The sequence below is a fragment of the Dama dama genome, chromosome X, assembly GCF_033118175.1.
Source record: "Dama dama isolate Ldn47 chromosome X, ASM3311817v1, whole genome shotgun sequence".
NCBI lineage: Eukaryota > Metazoa > Chordata > Mammalia > Artiodactyla > Cervidae > Dama > Dama dama.
This window is the reverse complement of record NC_083714.1, coordinates 114,581,922-114,601,625: the sequence shown is the minus strand read 5'-3', so window position 1 is coordinate 114,601,625 and position 19,704 is coordinate 114,581,922. Positions and strand designations below refer to the sequence as shown.

The 19,704-nt window shown below is 42.2% G+C and overlaps 1 pseudogene; it reads right to left on the bottom strand.

Annotated features, from left to right (window-relative positions):
- Window positions 1-375: 375 nt before the first annotated feature.
- LOC133052812 (transcription factor AP-2 gamma-like) overlaps window positions 376-19,704 on the bottom strand; it is a 64,936-nt pseudogene continuing 45,607 nt past the window's right edge.

Genomic DNA, 19,704 nt, shown 5'->3' with positions numbered 1-19,704 from the left:
TTCAACAGCCGAGTGTGTGTGGGTTTTTGCTAGCCCGGGGAATTTATTTAAAAGGTTCTAAAACTTGTACCACCACTTTCAGAGAAAGGAAGAATGGAGTTCCACAAAAAATAAAATATAAGCTTAATGGGTAAAGAACCAGCACTTATCACCTTCTGACATCTCATCCAGAGTTATGGAGACACGCCAGCACTCCTTAATTACTAAGGAATCCAGGTGGGCATGTGAAGACCTGGAAATCAACTGAGGCCTTTTTCATAGGAAGGTGGATAACAACTCTGTCCCCCAGGCAAGCGAGGTGCCAGTCTGCCCTGGTGGAGATGGTTTGGGAGTCCTTTTCCTTCTAGACTGTTTGGCCCTTGGTTCACCACCATGTTACTTCTTGTGCTTCCCCATCTTCTCTACAGTTGTGCTAGAATTGGCTGGACTGTGGTCTCCAGGATGGTCTCTGACTCTCAGGGCTTCTTTTATGTAGTTCTGCAGGGTAGACACAGCAGCACAGATGGCCTGGTTGCCAAATCCATGGGTAATCAAGCTGAAATGAGACAAGCAGTTCTGGATGTTGGTCTCTAGGAATGGGGTGGGCTGGTTGTTCCCACTGGGAGTTCAGTCTTGATTGAGAAGGTCTGTGAATCCTTTACACACTTGATGTGCAGCCAGCAGCATATTCTTCCTAGCTGCCATCACATGCTGTCCTCCGAGATGAGGTCTGGTTAAATACTACAGCCATGGATTTACCAGGAAATTCTGCTTTGCAGACATGGGCAAAGTCCTAGGCCAAACGAACAGCCTCACCTTCTACTAAAGATGTCAGGAGGGTGATGTGAGGGGTGATATGAGTAGTTTTCTGTCCCTTGGCTGGAAGATTCAACTCATTTTGTCCAACTTCTCCTGCAAGGACTGGCCAACAATTTTACACTTGGCTTTTCTAAGAATGCCTACTGGGGCTTCCCAGGCAGCGCTAGTGGTAAAGAACCTGCCCACTAAAGCATAAGACTTAAGAGATGCGGGTTAGATCCTTGGGTGGGGAAGATCTCTTGGAGAAGGAAATGATAATCCACTCCAGTATTCTTGCTTGGAAAATCCCATGAACAGAGGAACTTGGAGAGCTACAGTCCATAGGGTCACAAAGAGTTGGACATGACAGAAGTGACTTCACACGCACATGCAAGAATACCTACTAGTAATGATGCATCTAAGTACTCAGGCAGGGAGAGTCACTCAGGACTTCAGGAACTGTCACTTTGTATTTCCATGCAGAGCTGCAGATGGACAATCTTCCAGGGACCAAGCAGAAGACCTTACTGAGATTCATCAGAGCCCCCACCAGCTCCTCCTGACAAGGCAGAGTCAAGGGGTTCCTGGTCATTGAAACAGGACCTTTGCTGAGTAATTGTCTGATCATGCAGAAATAGATGCTGGTTGTGGACACACTGCACTTGTCAACATCCTGCATCTCCTTCACCCGGGGTCCTGGTTCTCAGCCAAGCCCATGGTGTCCAGGGTGTGCATCACCTTAGATTTTTTTTTAATCAATAAAAATTCTTTAAATATGATGACAAAAGAGATGAAGAAAATAGGCCAACCCAGGAACAGAAAGAAATGAGATATCCACAATATGCATGTCAAATGAAATAATCCTCAAGTCAAAAAGGCATTATTTGGGATAAAGTAACTTGTTACATAGTATTAAAAAGGAAATATATGTATATATCTATAACAGTCATGAATTGGAACACATCTAACAGATCTTCTAAATATATAAAGCAAAAAAAAGAAGAAAAAGCCAATACTGCATAGAGAATTTTAAAACTATTTTTTAAATTTAAAAAATTCTAAAACTATTCAATTAGTGGAGAATTTTAACACACCTCATTCAGAGAGCTATAGATTAAGAAGAGGAAAACTTAAGTGTATGGAAGAGTCAAACAACACAATTGACAAGCTTGAGCTAATGGATTATGTAGAACCAGACCCAACAGCTTGTGAATACATACTTTTCTCAAACACTGGAGACTGCTTACAAAAATTGACTACATACTTAATTATAAAAAATCTCTCTAAAGTATTTTTTAAAAGTCTCAGAAATGTCAAATAGGACTTTCCATGGTGGTCCAGTGGTTGAGAATCCGCCTGCCAGTGCAGGAGACAGGGGGTTTGATCCCTGGTCTAGGAAGATTCCACATGCTGCAGAGCAAATAAGTCCATGTGCCAGAACTACTGAGCCCATGTGCCAGAACTCCTGAAGCCTGAGCACCCTAGAGCCCATGTTTTACAACAAGATAAGCCACCGCAATGAAAGGTAGCCCCCATTCGCCACAACTAGAGAAAGACCGCAAGCAGCAAGGAAGACCCAATGTAACCAAAAAAGAAATATAATAATTTAAAATGTCAAATAGTATCTCACTACGAGGCAAAAATTGATATAGCAATCATTACACTATCTTACATCATCTACCATTTGACTTATTTAGTGTTTGTTCACACATGCATGTGTATATACACCAAATGCACATATCTTTGGAGAACAGATGGAAAGCTTTCTAAAAAGAAAGGTTATTTTTTCCTGTTTGCTCGAGATACTGTCTCGTATGATTCACCATCCATGTGTTGCTATTTTCATTGTGTTTTTCAGCTGTTCATCAGAAGGGTGGTGTTGGAAACATTTGTTCTACATATCTATGAATGAAATTTGTGAGCTCTCAGTTTGACCTCAACCGAAAGTTTTGGTAGCAGGATGAAATGGAGGATAGAAGACAAAAATTAGAGTTCTTAAAAATATTTTTTCTTTCTTGTCAACATATTTAAACAGCCTCATTAGCTTTGTAGTCTAAGAAGAAAATAGCTGGAAAAGAGAAACTGATTTCTTTATTAAATACTCTCTTGATATTAGAACTGTTAACTTGATGGCCTAAGAGAACCTGTATTGGCAGAATGATGGCAAACAAATAATGAATTGAATCTGACCTCTTTCTTTATCATAGGATGAGTTGCTGTATTGATATGGTAGGAAGACGCTTCTGCTCCTTTTTACATCAAACTCAGAACAAAATTCTACAGTTCTGAAGCCTATAATTACAGCTTTGCATGTATGACAAGTTTAAAAATTAGGACTATGTTTTTAAAAAAGTTTCAGATGTTACAATTTTCAAACAATATTCTAATGGTACATGATGGGGGCTTGGGAGGAAAGACCTCGTCTACGTGACAGGAAGCTAAAGACATACTCTAGATCTGTCCCATAACTATAGAAACTCTGGGGGCCCTAACACAATTTTAGAATGTCAATGCAAAGCTTGTTGTGGTATTGTATAATTGTATTGTACTATTGTACCACTTGTTGTGGTATTGTGTAATAGTATCAATTGATACACAATGTTGAGACTTGTAAACCTATTATGTTGAGCTGAGTTGAGACCATAGAAAGAATGCAAACCTGTAATTGTACACAAAATACACATAAAGACATGAGGCAGATTGAGTGATGGTCATTAACTTCTCCAAGACCACCTAGTTGGTGAATGACATCTCAGCATTTGATTCTAGGTGCTCCTTCTTCCAAGGCTTATATTCTTCCTACTTCACGATTTCGCTATATGCTCTACAAACTGTATATTCTGAGGTAGGAATTTAACTCACTTGATACATTTTGTATCAGTACCAGAATCCTTATTTACCTTGCAAAAGAAAACCAATATGGGCCAATATGATTGTATCATTTAAATCTCAGAAGCAGTTCTACTCTCCCATGTTTGGAAATATGTGCGAACAATTTAATCAAATTTCAGGTAGCAAACCAAACTTAATTGAACATAAACTAACCTTACTTTTTAGTTTGCAGCAATTGAGCTCTCTAACTTCATTTACTCACTTATTTCTTCCCTTTTTAACAAGTACTTATTAGATGTCCATTGTGTGCCCAGCATCACATTCTATGTTAGAGAAGATAGAAGTTACATCTTCAACTGTCTTTTCTTGTGGAAATGCTTATAGTTCAGCTGGAGAAAAGCAATATACAGGTAAACACTCAAAACAACTGTAGACTGGTTCTACAATCATATATAGACAAATGAAACTGTGTGTTGTGTGTGTGGACTTCAGAATTCAAAGAAAGGGCAATGTTGCTATAAAATGGTATGGAGGAGGTAAGGCTTAACTAGTAAGTAGAATCACTAAGACTTGATGAAGAGTATGATTTAATTCAGCTTGGAGGGCAGCTTGAGTTTAGAAAATAGGAGAAACCAAAGTCAGAGTGTGGACCCGAGCCCTCTCTGACCTCCCAAACTAATACAGCTTTCCTTCTTTTGGTCCCTGATTGAGCAACAGACTGATTCCAAATTGGGAAAGGAGTACATCAAGGCTGTATATTGTCATCCTGCTTATTTAACTTACATACAGAGTAAATCATGAGAAATGGTGGGCTGGATGAAGCACAAGCTGGAATCAAGATTGCCAGAAGAAATATCAATAACCTCAGATATGCAGAAGCTACCACCCTTATGGCAGAAAGCAAAGAACTAAAGAGCCTCTTGATGAAAGTGAAAGAAGAGAGTGAAACAGTTGGCTTAAAGCTCAACATTCAGAAAACTTAGATCCGGTCCCATCATTTCATGGTAAATAGATGGGGAAACAATGGAAACAGTGAGAGACTTTATTTTTGGGGGCTCCAAAATCACTGCAGATGGTGACTGCAGCCATGAAATTAAAAGACGCTTGCTCCTTGGAAGAAAAGCTATGACCAACCTAGACAGCATATTAAAAAGCAGAGACATTCCTTTACCAACAAAGGTCCATCTAGTCAAAGCTATGGTTTTTCCAGCAGTCATGTGTGGATGTGAGAGCTGGACTACAAAGAAAGTTGAGTGCCAAAGAATTGATGCTTTTGAACTGTGGTGTTGGAGAAGACTCTTGAAAGTCCCTTGAACTGCAAGAAGATCCAATCAGTCCATCCCAAAGGAAATCAGCCCTGAATATTCATTGGAAGGACTGATGCTGAAGCTGAAACTCCAATATTTTGGCCACCTGATGTGAAGAACCAACTCATTGGAAAAGACCCTGATGCTTGGAAAGATTGAAGGTGGGAGGAGAAGGGGACAACAGAGGATGACATGGTTGGATGTCATCACCAATGTGATGGACATGACTTTGAGTAGGCTTCGAGAGTTGGTAATGGACAGGGAAGCCTGGCATGCTGCAGTTCCTGGGGTCGCAAAGAGTCCCACATGACTGAGTGACTGAACTGAACTAAGCATCCATCACATTTTCTGAGCACTTACCAGACTACCTGCCTGGTTTCTAATAAGCAGAGGCTCTGTCTTCTTATCTAAGCATCTCTGGCACATGGTACATTTCACATTTATCAGTGAATGAATAAATGGCAGTTGAATTTTGGTTGAAGGAGGACTTTGTTGGGATATCATGTAGTCTGATTTTAAATACTTTCTGTCAAGTACCTATTTTACAGTCCTACTCTGTCAAAATATCATTGTATGTACTAAGTGAAAATTATATATTAGTGCCTCATTTTGTTTGTGATATAATTTTTAAAAAACAATGCTGTGTCCTCTTGGGCACATTTCTGGAGAAAACCATAATTTGAAGAGATACATGCACCCCATGTTCATTACAGCACTGTTTACAATAGCCGAGATATGGAAACAACCAAAATGCCCATCGACGGATGAATGGATAAATATGATATGGTACACACACACTGGAATACTACTCAGCCATAAAAAAGAATGAAATAATGCCATTTGCAGCCATATGGATGGACCTAGAGATTATCACTAAGTGAAGATAGGCAGAGAAAGACAAACATCATATGATATTGCTTATATGTGGAATCTAAAAGAAACAACACAAATGAATTTATTTCCAAAACACAAAGTGACTCACAGATACAGAAATCAAACTAGTGGTTACCAAAGGGGAAAGGGGGGTGGAGAGATATATAAGTTAGTAGGCTGGGATTAACGGATACTACTATGATAACTAACAAGGTCCTACTGTATAGCACTGGAAATTATACTCAATATTATATAATAACCTATAAGGGATAAGAATCTGAAAGTGTATGTATATGTATATATGTGCTGTGCTTAGTCGCTCAGTCATGTCTGACTCTTTGTGATGCCATGGACTGTAGCCCGCCAGGCTCCTCTGTCCATGGGGATTCTCCAAGCAAGATACTGGAGTGAGTTGCCATGCCCTCCTCCAGGGGATCTTCCCAACCCAGGGACTGAACCCAGGTCTCCCACATTGCAGAATTGCAGGCAGATTCTTTTCTCTCTGAGCCACCAGGGAAGCCTGTGTATGTTTATATGTATATATGTGTGTGTGTGTGTGTGTGTGTGTGTGTGTGTGTATTGAATTGCTGTGCTGTATACTTGAAACTTACATGATATTATAAATCAACTATATGTCAATTAAAAAATTAAAACAATGGTGTGTCTTTTTCTAGGTGTTGATTGGGTGGCTTTTATCTGCTTTAGTTATCCCAGGGTTTACTACTTTGCCAGATTTGGAGACTGTAATGGACATATTTATGTTCTCAGCTAACAAGACCCATAAATGGAAGCTTTAATGAAGGTTTTTATTTTTTAAACCAAATTTTAAAATTGTAATGTTCAATATATAAATGAGAGCACATGTGCCCTGCCAGTTACAATAACACTACTTTTCCTATTGTTTACTTCAGCCTCTTAGATAATATATGCCTGGATAAAGACAGTTTGAGAAAGCAGTCCTGGGGAATCTGGTATAATACTTACCTAATGGTTAATGATCCTGTAATAAATACATCAAACCTGGACATTCTTGTCAAAGCTTCTAGTTGGGGGCAAGATCATGATGGCAATATAGTTTTTTAATCTCTCCAAGTCACCTCATAGCAACTAGGATAGCAAAAGAAAGTCTACAGGCAACATCTTCAAGCAAAGCAAGTGACTGGTACACCCATGAATTCCAGAATATGGGGGAGTGAGTCCAAACTCTGACATCAGCAGGATCCCTATGGGTTTAATAGCTGTGTGAGTTTAATAGAGGGAGGATAAAGTGGCGTTCTGATCATCTTAGCAGACCCAGGACACAGAAATTGTCAACAAATCCTTCCAAAAGAAGTACTCCACTTTGAGTGGAATGTTCAGTAGGCAAATCTGAGAACAACCTGAGAAACATCTTCATAGTTTCCATTTGCAAATCCAGAAAGAACTACAAGAACCCACTAAGGTCTGTCATAGAGTACTAAGGTAAATTAAACCTATAAGAACTTCAAAAATACACAATAACATCTCCCATCCAGAAGAACTGAGACTCTCTCTGAAAAAGAAACTTGTTGGGAGTGGAATCTGAATTGAGCAAGCTAGAAACACTGGTGGGAGACAGAAAGTTTTCACACACTGGCCAGGAGAGGTTCTGAACTGGGCAGGTGGCTACAGAAAGGCCATGGTTTTTAACAATCCCTGGCAGGATCAGTTATGTAATTTGCAGAGCACAGTGCAAAGTGAAAAGCCAGAGCTCCTTGTTCACAAGTGATTAAAAATTTCAAGATGGTAACGGGAGAACATGAAACCTGGAGCAGGACCCTGTGTGGCTACACAGGCCACATATCCATGAAGCCAGCCCTGCTTTGGAGCCAAAGCAGAAAAGGGAACCCTTGAGCAGGGAAGCTAGAAAAGCAGCTCTGGTTTGCCTCTTCCCTATTTAGCACGCATCTCCTAAACACACAGGAAAACCCATCTACTTTAAACATGACCAGTGATTATGATCAAACCGTTTATAATGATATAATAAGGAAAAAGAGGCGAATTTCCCTGGTGGTCCAGTGGATGAGAGTCCGTCTGCCAAGGCAGGGGACAGGGGTTCGATCCCTGGTCCGGGAAATTTTGCACATGCTGCAGGGACTGATCCTGCAACTCAACTACTGAGCCAGCATGCCCTTGAGCCCGTGCTCCACAACAAAAGAAAGCCATCACAATGAGAAGCCCGCACAGGCAACTAGAGAGGAGCCCCGCCCCGCTCCACAACTAGAGAAAGCCTGTGTGTAGCAACAAAGACTCAGTGCAGCCAAAAGAATAATAATACTTTTAAAAAAAGAAACAAAGGAAAAAAGAAAAATCAAATAACATGCCAACAGATAATGAAGGCACAGCAGAAAATTATGATACAAAACCTTTCAGGTAATAATACAAAATGAGGTTAAAAGAAAGTAATAAAGCTATGGAAAAGTGTTACTGAATGGAAGTTCTTGTGCCCCTCGCCCTGTGAGACCAAACAAACCAAAACGTCAGAGCTTGGAGCAGGAGACTGAGTGGTTTGTGCTCAAAAAAACCTCCAACTTCCAGAAGGTTGCAGCTAAGCATTTTCAAAGGTCAGGTGACATCAGTTGGGGCACAATTCTCTGATTGGTTGATGGTGATCACTTAGGTGCCAGAAGGCCTAGGGGCCAGCGGCTCAGGATCGTCAACTGGTCAATTAGTTCCACTTGGTGGTGGTATTAGCATCTGAAAAACTCAGGAAATATGCATCAGATACTATTACCCAGGTACTTCAGAGAGGAGCTACAGAAGAGGGTGTGTGTGTGTGTGTGTGTGTGTGTGTGTGTGTGTGTGTTGGGGGGGGGGGTCTGTCCTAGGAAGGGCCTGTAGGGTTCTGCTCAGTTATAACTCCTCCCTTTACTTTGTACCCCTCAATCTCGAGGAGAACAGGTGTTGGACAAGAAAGGGAGTAATGTGAGAATTCCCTGGTGATCCAGTGATTAAGAGCCTGCCTTGCAATATAGGGGACACAGGTTCAATGCCGTGGGGGTAACTAAGCCTGTGCACCACAACGAAAGATCCTGCATGATTCAGTGAAGATTCACTGAAGTGCTGCAGCTAAGTCCTGATGCGGCCAAGTACATAAATAAATAAATATATATATAAAGAAAGGGAATAATACTTTGGATAGAGGTTCATCGTAAACTCGGCAGAGAAACTCGGTTTCAATCTCCAATCCTGTTTCATCCTTCCCCAAATCTTTCAGGGGATGGGGAGAGAACTCCTCTGGCTACTCCCTGCTGAAATGGGGTGTAGTCCTGTCTCAACTTGGGGAACAGATGTAACCAAGCAGAACCCTATGGAGCCTTCCCCAACAGACCCCTCCCCTACATCCTCTGTTTTTAGTTCCTGTCTGAGGTACCTAGATAATAGTATCTGATGCATATTTCCTGAGTTTTTCAGATGCTAAAACCACCACCAAATGGAAGAAATTAACTGCTTGATGATCTGAGCTTCTGGAACCTAAGGATAGATCACCATCAACCAATCAGAGAATTGTGCATGAGTTGATCACATACCATGGGACACCCTTCCTCACCTGACCTCTAAAAATGTTTTGCTGAAACCCTTTGGGGAATTTGGGGGTTTAGAGGACCAGCTGCTTATCCTCCTAGTATTGGCACCTTTACAATAAATGCTCCTTTTTTCTTCACCACAACCTGGTATCATTAGATTGGCTTCACTGCATGGGGTGAGTGGACCCAAGTTTGGTGCAGTAACATGCAGACAGAATTGGAAACATTTCCGAGTTTCAAGTCCTAGATCCACGTCTCATATAATTAAAATCTCAGTCCCTTGCTGCTGCTGCTAAGTCGCTTCAGTTGTGTCCGACTCTGTGCGACCCCATAGACGGCAGCCCACCAGGCTCCCCCGTCCCTGGGATTCTCCAGGCAAGAACACTGGAGTGGGTTGCCATTTCCTTCTCCAATGCATGAAAGTGAAAAGTGAAAGTGAAGCCGCTCAGTCGTGTCTGACTCTTAGCGACCCCATGGACTGCAGCCTAGCAGGCTCCTCCATCCATGGGATTCTCCAGGCAAGAGTACTGGAGTGGGATGCCATTGCCTTCTCCCCTTAGTCCCTCAGTCCACCCTTTTGGAGCCAGCCGACCCAATTAGAAGTAGCCGGAGGAGTGACAACTGAAACTTAATAGACAAGTGTTGGGCTGCATCCTACAGGCCTACAAAGCCTGTACTTGCCCAGTTTTAAGACCGAAGAAAGGGCCTGGAGACAGCACCAGAGACATCAGTGGGTTAATGGGTTGGGGAGCTCACACGTCTGAGGCAAGATCCTGGAGCAACACCCCACCATGTGAAGCAGATGGTGGGCAGGGCATGGTGGCAGTTTTTGCTCCCAGGGAGAAGGGTAAATTACCAGTTATAGGGTAATTGACTTCAGTTGGGCTCATCAGTTACCAGGAAAACCAGTATAAGAACAGTCAGTAGTTGGGGTCTGGGACAGGTATACAGGAATGTCAGTCATGTGGGTCTAATATAGGTGAAGCAGGCACTGGTTGGGCAGGGGGTGTACAGAGAGCAAGACGGCAGCCATTTTGAGTAGCCTGACCTTACACCAAGATAGATGTCATTTCCTGAAGACTTCAAGAGAATAAGTCTGAAAACCAGTCTGGACCTGGCAGTTTGGGGGAGACTTGTAGCCGGGGAGCCAGTTGTCTACTTTTGTCTAAGCTGATTTTAACTTCTGATGTGGTATTAACATATACATAACAGGAGCTGATGGTCACTACACATGTCTCCTTTTTTCTGCTAACATCTGATCCGAAACAATTTTATTGTCTAAAAATTTAAGAGTTACAAGAGAAGACCTTGAGATTGTAAGCTTGCAGCTGCCATCTGCCATCAGACACTGCTTTGAGAATGGCTGATGGGGTCCTAAGTATGACACAACTCAGAAAATTCGAGTTCTCAACAATATAGGAATGTGCCAGAAATCATGTCCGTAATGGCAACCTAGTTTTACCTGGGATGTCTGAACCACAGCTACTCCATTTTGATTTTCAAATGCATTCCCCATCTCAAGGCCCAAAAGCAGATGTACAGTGCATGTTCAAAAGACTATAAAACAGGCTACTTTGATCAGCAAAGTTTAAGTTAAACCAGGTATAAGCCAGAATTACTTCCCCACACCTCAAAATGTATGGATTTCCCCATCATTTCCTCTTTTGATTGCAAGTCCCCGAAGGGTTTCAGCAAAACATTTTTAAAGGCAAGGTGCTCACGATCATTAAGTAGTTAATTTCTTCCATTTGGTGGTAGTTTTAGCAGCTGAAAAATCAGGGAATAAGCGTCAGATACAAATGAATCAGGCTGCCAAGGTGACTCAGTGGTAAAGAATCTCCCTGTCAACGCAGAGCCATGGGTTGTATCCGATCCCTGGGTTGGGAAGATCCCCTGGGGGAGGAAATGGCAGCCCACTCCAGTATTCTTGCCTGAAAAATCCCATGGACAGAAGAGCCTGGTAGGATATAGTCCATGGGGTCGAAAAAGAGTTGGACATGACTTAGCGACTAAACAACACAATAACTAATGTATTATCTGGGTACTTTAGAGAGGAGCTAAAGCAGAGGATATAGGGGAGAGGTCTGTCCCAGGAAGACCCTCATAGGGTCCTACTCAGTTACAAAAGCAGTGAAAATCAGAAATGACAAAGCTCTGAAATGCTCTGGCTAACCAAAAGGAGGGACTGAAAAGAGCTTTCAGGACTTAGGGGCGAATGAGCAGATAAAGAAAAAATAAATTTCAGAAACAAAGACTCAAAGTAACACAGGAGTAGACTCCATGTGAAGTACAGTAAGAGAAATAGGGGATAAGAAAAGAAAATGAAACAAACAGAAATAAAATCCTTCTGTGAAAAGCAAATTTCACACCCTCTAACCACTTGAATCCTACTTGACAAAAAAACATGAAGTTTGTTTTTTCTCCTTTATTTGTTGAAGTTTGATTAATCTTACCCAAAGAGGTTATAGTTAATTAATTTTTTAAAAATCCAGTTTCAAGGAGATATTCCAGCAACCAATTCTGCATCCATATTCTTTGCAATTCATTAGATAATTTGAAAACATTAACAAAAACATTTTTAATCTGCTTTTCAAAGGGAACATCTGTGTGTTATTGTTTGTGGCAGTAGCTTTGTTATAGCAAGTGAAACATCTGGAGAGACTTGATTACTTGTTGACAGAAACTCCAATGCAAAATGTAGGTAAACGGCAGTATATTCTCACTGGCTCAAATAAATAAGCCCAGCCAATGGGATTGTCCTAAGCTAATACATTTTGGAACATGGGAGTGCTTGGGATCTTTATCTCTGAGCCATTTCTTGTAGTGGGTCTAGATCTGGGGCCAACATTGGTTTGGACCCAATTTAAAAGAATTAGAATTAAGACCTTTTAGCTTCTGACTTTTACTCTGGATGTTAGGAGTGGCTTGTTCAGTCTCTTTAGCTTAACTCCCTGCTAGAAACAAAGAAAATCCAAGTCTTAACAATCTAGGTTGTTTGAACCCATGTTAACGGAAATTTTTAGTCTTTCTTTTTAATACTGATTTTTAGCTCACTTGATTATTAGAATAGGTTGGATAGTATTCTCATTCACCAATGAACAGCTTAGGGGTTCAGAGATAAACAGATGAACAAGTGGCCTCTAAGACCCCAACAGGTAATTTATTGACCATTCTAACTTGATTACAGCTTAACTAGGTAAGTAATGTAAGGTGCTTAGCAGCGTGTGAAGCCTGGGCTAAGACCTCAATAAAAGTTGAATCTAAGTGTAGAATAACACTGCTGATTATCAGCACAAAGGCCATCTCCTCCTCCTTTCTTGATGGAAGAGAACCTCTCATCCTAGAGACTGAAAATGCCAGCTTCTCACTTTCCAGCCTCCCTTGCAACTAAGACAGGGACATGTGACTCAATTCTGGCCAATGATAACTGAGGAAGGGGGCTTCTGGGGAAGACTTCCTCCCTAATAAGAAATACTTCATGAGTAGAAACATCTCTTTTCTTTAGTTGGGCATTATTATGTTTGCACTCAATGCTTGGGACCATGACAGCCACTTTGCAACCATGAGGGGACATGCCTAGGTACCCTGAAGGGGACAGAGCAGAAAGATGAAGGGAGTCTGAGTTCTTGGTGCCATTGTAGAGCCACTGAACTGACTCTGATCCCACCCACCTCTGGATGTTTTGTGTGTATTAAATAAGTCAAAGCTATATTTTTTCTAGTAGTCATGTATGGATGTGAGAGTTGGACTATAAAGAAAGCTGAGTGCCAAAGAATTGATGCTTTTGAACTGTGGTGTTGGAGAAGACTCTTGAGAGTCCCTTGGACTGCAAGAAGATCCAACCAGTCCATCCTAAAGGAAATCAGTCATGAATATTCATTGGAAGGACTGATGCTGAAGCTGAAACTCCAATATTTTGGCTACCTGATGTGAAGAACTGACCCTGATGCTGGGAAAGATTGAAGGTGGGAGGAGAAGGGGACAACAGAGGATGAGATGGTTGGATGGTATCACCAACTCAATGGACATGAGTTTGAGTAAACTCCAGGAGTTGGTGATGGACAGGGAATCCCAGCCTGCTGCAGTCCATGGGGTCGCAAAGAGTCGGACACGAACTGAGCTGAACTGATTAAATAAGAAGTATCCTAGTGGTGAAGCAATTTTAGTTGGGTATATAATTATCTACAGCCAAAAGCTTAACTAATACATATTAAAGGAGCTCTCTCCTTTTCAAGTATCTCAATAGAACCTAAACCCAGTTTTACTTTAATGTGCTGGACAAAATGTGCAGAAGTTGCCACTGAAGGGAACGGGCCCTTTCCAAACCCCCACCCATTTCCACATTCACCACTGAGTGTCCTCAAGTCTTCATCCACAAAATTGAGATGGTTCCTCTTTCTCAACTAATTAAATGTTTATGATGACTAATTGATTTGTGCCCCCCCCAATTAAGGCATTAGAAAATACTTTTTTAAATGGTATTTTTCCATATGAGCTCTGCACATGCTGTGTTGTAATTTATGGATGTGTTAACTGGGGAAAGGACAAAGTGATCTGTAATTCACTGGCAGAGCCCTGAGAGGCTGTATAATGTCCGCCCCTCCCCATCATCACAGGAGTAATAACCATCAAGCCCACTGGTGGGCACTGAGGGACTTCCTTGCTTGTGAGCTTGTATCCTGCATTGGATCTAAGCCCCCTGCCCAACAGCCGTTGGTGATGACATCCTGAAGAAATCAGCAGTGTCTCACTGAATCCAGCCCAGATTGAAAAGTAATGAACAATTACAGGATACCAAATTAATATTTAATGAAGATGTAAATTATTAGAGTCAATACTGAATTGCTCAGTGAAATCTATTCCAGCCAGAGAGAGCAGCAGTGGTCTGTAGAGGCAGGAACTGTCTTTCTTATGAGCCATTGTTCTCTAACTTCTCCCCAGCTCTAGCTGAGGCCTTGGCTCAGATTCCTCTAACAGCTGACAGTTGCAGCTCGATTGAAATCAATCTTAGAATCCTCCTAGCCGTTTTATTCCTAATTTCCTTCTTTGTCCACTCTTTCTCTCTGTTCTCTCTGTGCACGCCAAAACAAACTCCGTGGAGGGTTTCTGACATTAGACTTGCCAACTGCCAACACTCTGTCCCTGTGTTACCTGGGTGTCTGCCCCTTCGAGAGGGACATGATGACTCCAGGGCAATTCCACACCTTTGCAAAGTGGGAAGAGTGGCTGAGCCCGCTGTGTCAAAAGAACCTGCAAATTCCTCAGTCAGAGCTTGGGGGTGGGTGTGAAGGTGCTGGTCCATGAAACTACATGGGACACAGGGGGAAGAGGCAGGGGGGGAGAGAATCCCGGGCTGCAGGGTGTATGGAGGATGACAGCTGATTGTGCAGGACACCGAGCCCCTGAAGGGCCGAAAGATGCCCAGGGCTGTGTCTGTTGCTGTTTACTCTCAAACCCCCATTCAAAAGACGTGATAACAGCACTAGGGGCTGGAAGCAAAAATAGTCTCCCAGGAAAACAGTTTGCCAGCCAAGAGCCCCCGCACTCGCCCAAGCTAGGGACTGAGAGATGAGGAAGTTAGCCCAAAGGCTTCTCTGCTGTTTTCCCGGTTGGTCTGGCCAAGAGCCGCTTCTTTGTCCAGTAGGGATAAAGAAGACAGCACCTTTGCCAGGGCACAAGTCCTCCAGCAGTCTGGAGAAACGGTTTCAACACGTTGCAGGCTGAACTCCATCCCCAGGGCAGCTGGGCCACGTGTAAGCAGTGTGGAGCCCACAAGTGAAGCCATCTAAGTCCCAGAGGAGGTGGGCTCTGCTTCCTAGGATCATGATTGATTGTGTCCACAGCTGTGAGACCTCCTCTCACCCTACTGGAGCCTCAGGGAGCCTCGGCAAAGGGGAATCCCCAGGATAGCTGCAGCCACTGGGGAATACATGCTCCGGCTCACATACCCTCTCTCCCCGGCCGAGAATGCTCACTGCAGACTGGAATGTGAGAAGGGCTGCTCCGTCACTCTGTCATCACCTTTCAGAGCTGTTACTATGCTATGTGGTAGCTCAGCAGGTGGCTTTCTGTCTTAACCTATTTTACTCATGAAGACTGATTCTAGGACCTACAAGGCTCTCAGTCCCACACTAATTTCTTTCTCTCTCTAAACAGCCTTGTGAAGGCTCAAGTGAGCCTGTGTGTCACAGGAGATGAAATGTTTCCCCCTGCAATGCTAGAAACCACTCTAGGTATTTCAAACAGAGAGGGGTTAACACCAGTAGCTGATTATGTGGGTCACAGAAGAGTAAGAAGCCAGAGTGGTCCATCAAGCAACACAGAGATTGTTGTTGTTTAGTTGCCAAGTTGTTTCCAACTCTTTGCAACCCCATGGACTATAGCCTGCCAGGCTACTCTGTCCATGGGATTCTCCAGACAAGAATACTGGAGTGGGTTGCCATTTCCTTCTCCAGGGGATCTTCCCAACCCAGGGATCAAACCTGCCTCTCCTGCATTGGCAAAACTTTAGCCATATTCTATTTGTAAGAAGGGGGTCATTAGGTATAGCCCACACTCAAGAAGAAGGGATCACCAAGGGCATGAATGGCAGGAGGCAAGATCTTAGAGGCTGCCCATCACAGGATTGTAGCCACAGAGGCACAGGCAGCTTTTGGTTTGGGGGTCCACAGCTTATGCAATCTGGGGAGCCCTTGAAATATAAAGCATTAAAAATTACAAATATAAAATCACGGTCAGGTCCAGTAACTGGTGAAAGAATAAACAAAGTGGGGAAGAGCCATAAAATAGAATACTATTTGGCAATGAAAAGGAATGAAGTACTGATTCATACTACACCATGGATGAACCCCGAAAACATGCTGTTCAGCAAAGGAAATCAGTCACAAAAGACCACATACTATTTGACTCCATTTATATGAAAATGTCCAGAACAGGCAAATCCAGAGAGATAGAAAGTAGATTAGTGGTTTCCAGGGCCTGGAAGCCAGAATTGACTGAAAAGTCACAAGGGAAATTGGGGGTGGACTGTGGTGACACTTGCAGAACTCACTAAATGTACTAAAAACCATTGAACTGTACACTGACAATGGGTGATTTTCATGGTTTATAAATGATATTTCAATAAAGCTGTTAAAAAATTATACACACAGGGCATTGGAAGAGGCCTGTGCAAGGGAGAGGCCCTGGAGCTTAGGCTTCATTAACTTTTTAGAAAATGTATCTCTGTGGAGGAGATAGAGCTATTGCAGAGACACTGCCTGAGGTGGAAAGAGGAGGAGACGATCACTGGGCTTCTTCCTTCCTTTCTCCCTGCAGTCTCCTGCCTGGGTCTCCTATTGCCCCGACCTGCCCAGAAGCCAGGGAAGTGGAGTGCTTCATGATACCGAGTGGAGATACCGAAGGCTGGGAGGAGATCTGAGAGCAAAGAGGCAAATGACAGACTCGTGGGCCCCATCCTGAAAGGCTGCCTCCACACCCCAATGCCAAGGCAACTTGGACCAACTCTATCTTTTGACGTTGAGACATGTCTCAAGAGGAAACCCATAGAAGGCCCATGTTTCCAAATGAAGACCTAAGCTGTTGATTATTTATCATCAAACAGTATAGACCACTGGGTTGGTTGGTTCGCTTGAGCTAAAGGCTCAAAATCATTTGTTCATGCACATATATATGGAAGGATGGAGAGCAGGCTTTGGGTGGGTAGGAGGAAGGGAACAAGGAGATAACTCGTGGAAGGAGAATATTGGATGTGTTAAATACTCAATATTGGATGTATTGTCCTGGCTGCTTTTCTCATTTAGTGGTTGCAGGCAATGGGTAACAAGAGCAGGGCTGTGGGAGCAGTCAGCCCCAGATGCAGGCCAGAAGAGAATTCATTGTTTGTAGAGAACTTAAAAAAAATAATAAAACCTACTAAAAGTTGGCGTCTTTTATTATCAACATGTCCAAGTAATTCTAAACAATGTAAGTCATAATATTCCTCCCCTCATATCCCAGACACCTTATTAAAGTTCTAAAATTGCTGAAGTTACTGTTGAACTTTAAATAATAATATATAAGCTTCAGATGAGCACATTTTCATTACTTATCCTGTAAGAAACATTGTTTTCTGCATGGGAGGTGATGCAGAGAGCCCCAATTATATAATAGGGGATGGACACAGTGATCTCAGCTACACAAACATTTGATTCTAGAGTAAGATTGTGTTGGTTTGAAATTGTGTGGGCTTACCTGGGCTGAGTTTGTGTCTCCGGTCCTGGTGGTACTACAGATTCCTTCATTCAAATGGGGGATTCAGAAACACGATAGCACAGTGACTGTGAACATGAAGAAACAGAAGTTGAGTTGCTTCAATCTGTCATTCTAGGGGCAGTGACTCTGAACCATGAGGGACTTACTCTATTGGACATGTTTTTTCATGTGGTTTCCCCCTCCTTCAAAAAGACATTAACGTATGACAACCTATATGAGAAAGGAATCTGAAAAAGAATGAATATATGTGCATGTCTAACTGAATCATTTTGCTGTACCCCTGAAACTAACACATTGTTGTAAGTCAACTATATTCCAATAAAATTTTTAAAAAGTACATTAACATAAATAAAACATTAATCCAACTAATTGTTTCTTTTTCCTTTTGGCACTATTTATTTTTATTTTACTTGTATCTTTATTCATTTAATAATTTATTTTTTATTTTTATTCAGTTTGCTATTTCTATTAGAAGGAAAGTTCAACAAAAGCTTGATTTTCACTCTCTGTGTTTCTTTGTTGGCCATTATAATCATTTGTTTTATTTCATAATTATTACTTGAAAAAATTTTATCATATAGAGGAAGTGTATGCTCAGGTGCTTCAGCTGTGTTCGACTCTTTGCAACCCCATGGACTGTAGCCCACCAGGCTCCTCTGTCTATGGGATTTCCCAGGCAAGAATACTGGAGTGGGTTGCCATGCCCTCCTCCAGGGGATCTTCCTGACCCAGGGATCAAACCCACATCTCTTATGTCTCCTGCATTGGCAAGCAGGTTCTTTACCACTAGCACCAGCTGGGAAACCCATAGAGGAAGGGAGATTTAAAAATAATGTACTCTGGGTGTCAAGTATTGATAGGTATGTGATGCATAGAACCGAAAGCTATCCTCCCCATAAATAAGGAAACTGAGGCTCAAAGAGGTGAAGAAATTTCCTGAAATCCACACAAGTAGCAAGTAAGAGACCAAAGATTCAAACAAGATTATATAGTCAGCGGGAAACATGTATTCTTTACATGTATGAACTCATTTGGTGCTAACCACAACCAGTATCATGGTTCCCAATTGACAGAGGAGGGACAAATGACTTGTCCAAAGGCAGAACAAGGATTTGAACCCTGGTAGCACTACTGACTCAATGGACATGAATCTGAGCAAACTCCAGGAGATAGTGGAAGACAGAGGGACTTAGTTTGCCATCACGAAGTGTTGGACACGACTTAGCGACTGAACGACAGCAACAAAGCATTGCCTGGAAGCAACCTGTGTAAACTCTTACTCCGGGCTTCCTCATCAACCGAGGTTCCCTTCCAAAGTCATGCTCAGTTCCCATGGCTGCCGCGCTGTCCTCTCCACCATCAAGTCCCATCAAGAAGGAAATCTAGCAGACGCATGTGGGTGATTTCTAAGGACACAACTGCCATCTGGTCTGAAGTTAGCTCAGCCTGGCTGTTCACTTGGTTTACTTTGAGAAGGGAAGGATTAGAAAGAAGACTGACTTTTTAGACATTGATACTTGGGGTTCTAAGATATATTTACCTCCTACAGACTCAGACTTCTAGGCAAGCTTTCATAAAGGCTGAAGCAAAGTACATGGTGCTTCCATCACAGGTAATACTGACCTGCAACACTAGATGGCAAAATGGTGCTATGTTACTGTGCTGTGATCTGAAAAAGCTTGGTATAAAAGTGTTTCCCCAAATCCAAATCCATTGAACTGTCCTTTGAAAAAACAGTGTTTATTTTTGGAAAATAAAGTTCTATGTGGAGTTAATATCTTATTTTTAAAAAATCATTGTTTAGAAATGCCCTATTTTGGACAGTCTCAGTCGCCTAGGCTCTATCAAGTAGGTAAATATATGTCTCTTTGCCTAATGGCCAGCTGGTCAAAAGCTACCTCCTAATTGATCAGATAAAAACGGGAGGATAACAGAAGATAATGGAGATAGTACGAAATGTACTTTCAAAAGCTGCATGTTAACATAAATGTGACATAAATGTGACAAATGTATATGGCACAGATGTCATCTGTCATGGCCTCTTTTGTTGAAATAAACATAGAAGCCAATAACAAATTGGACACACTGCTCTTTCTCATTTCATTCATTCAAGAATA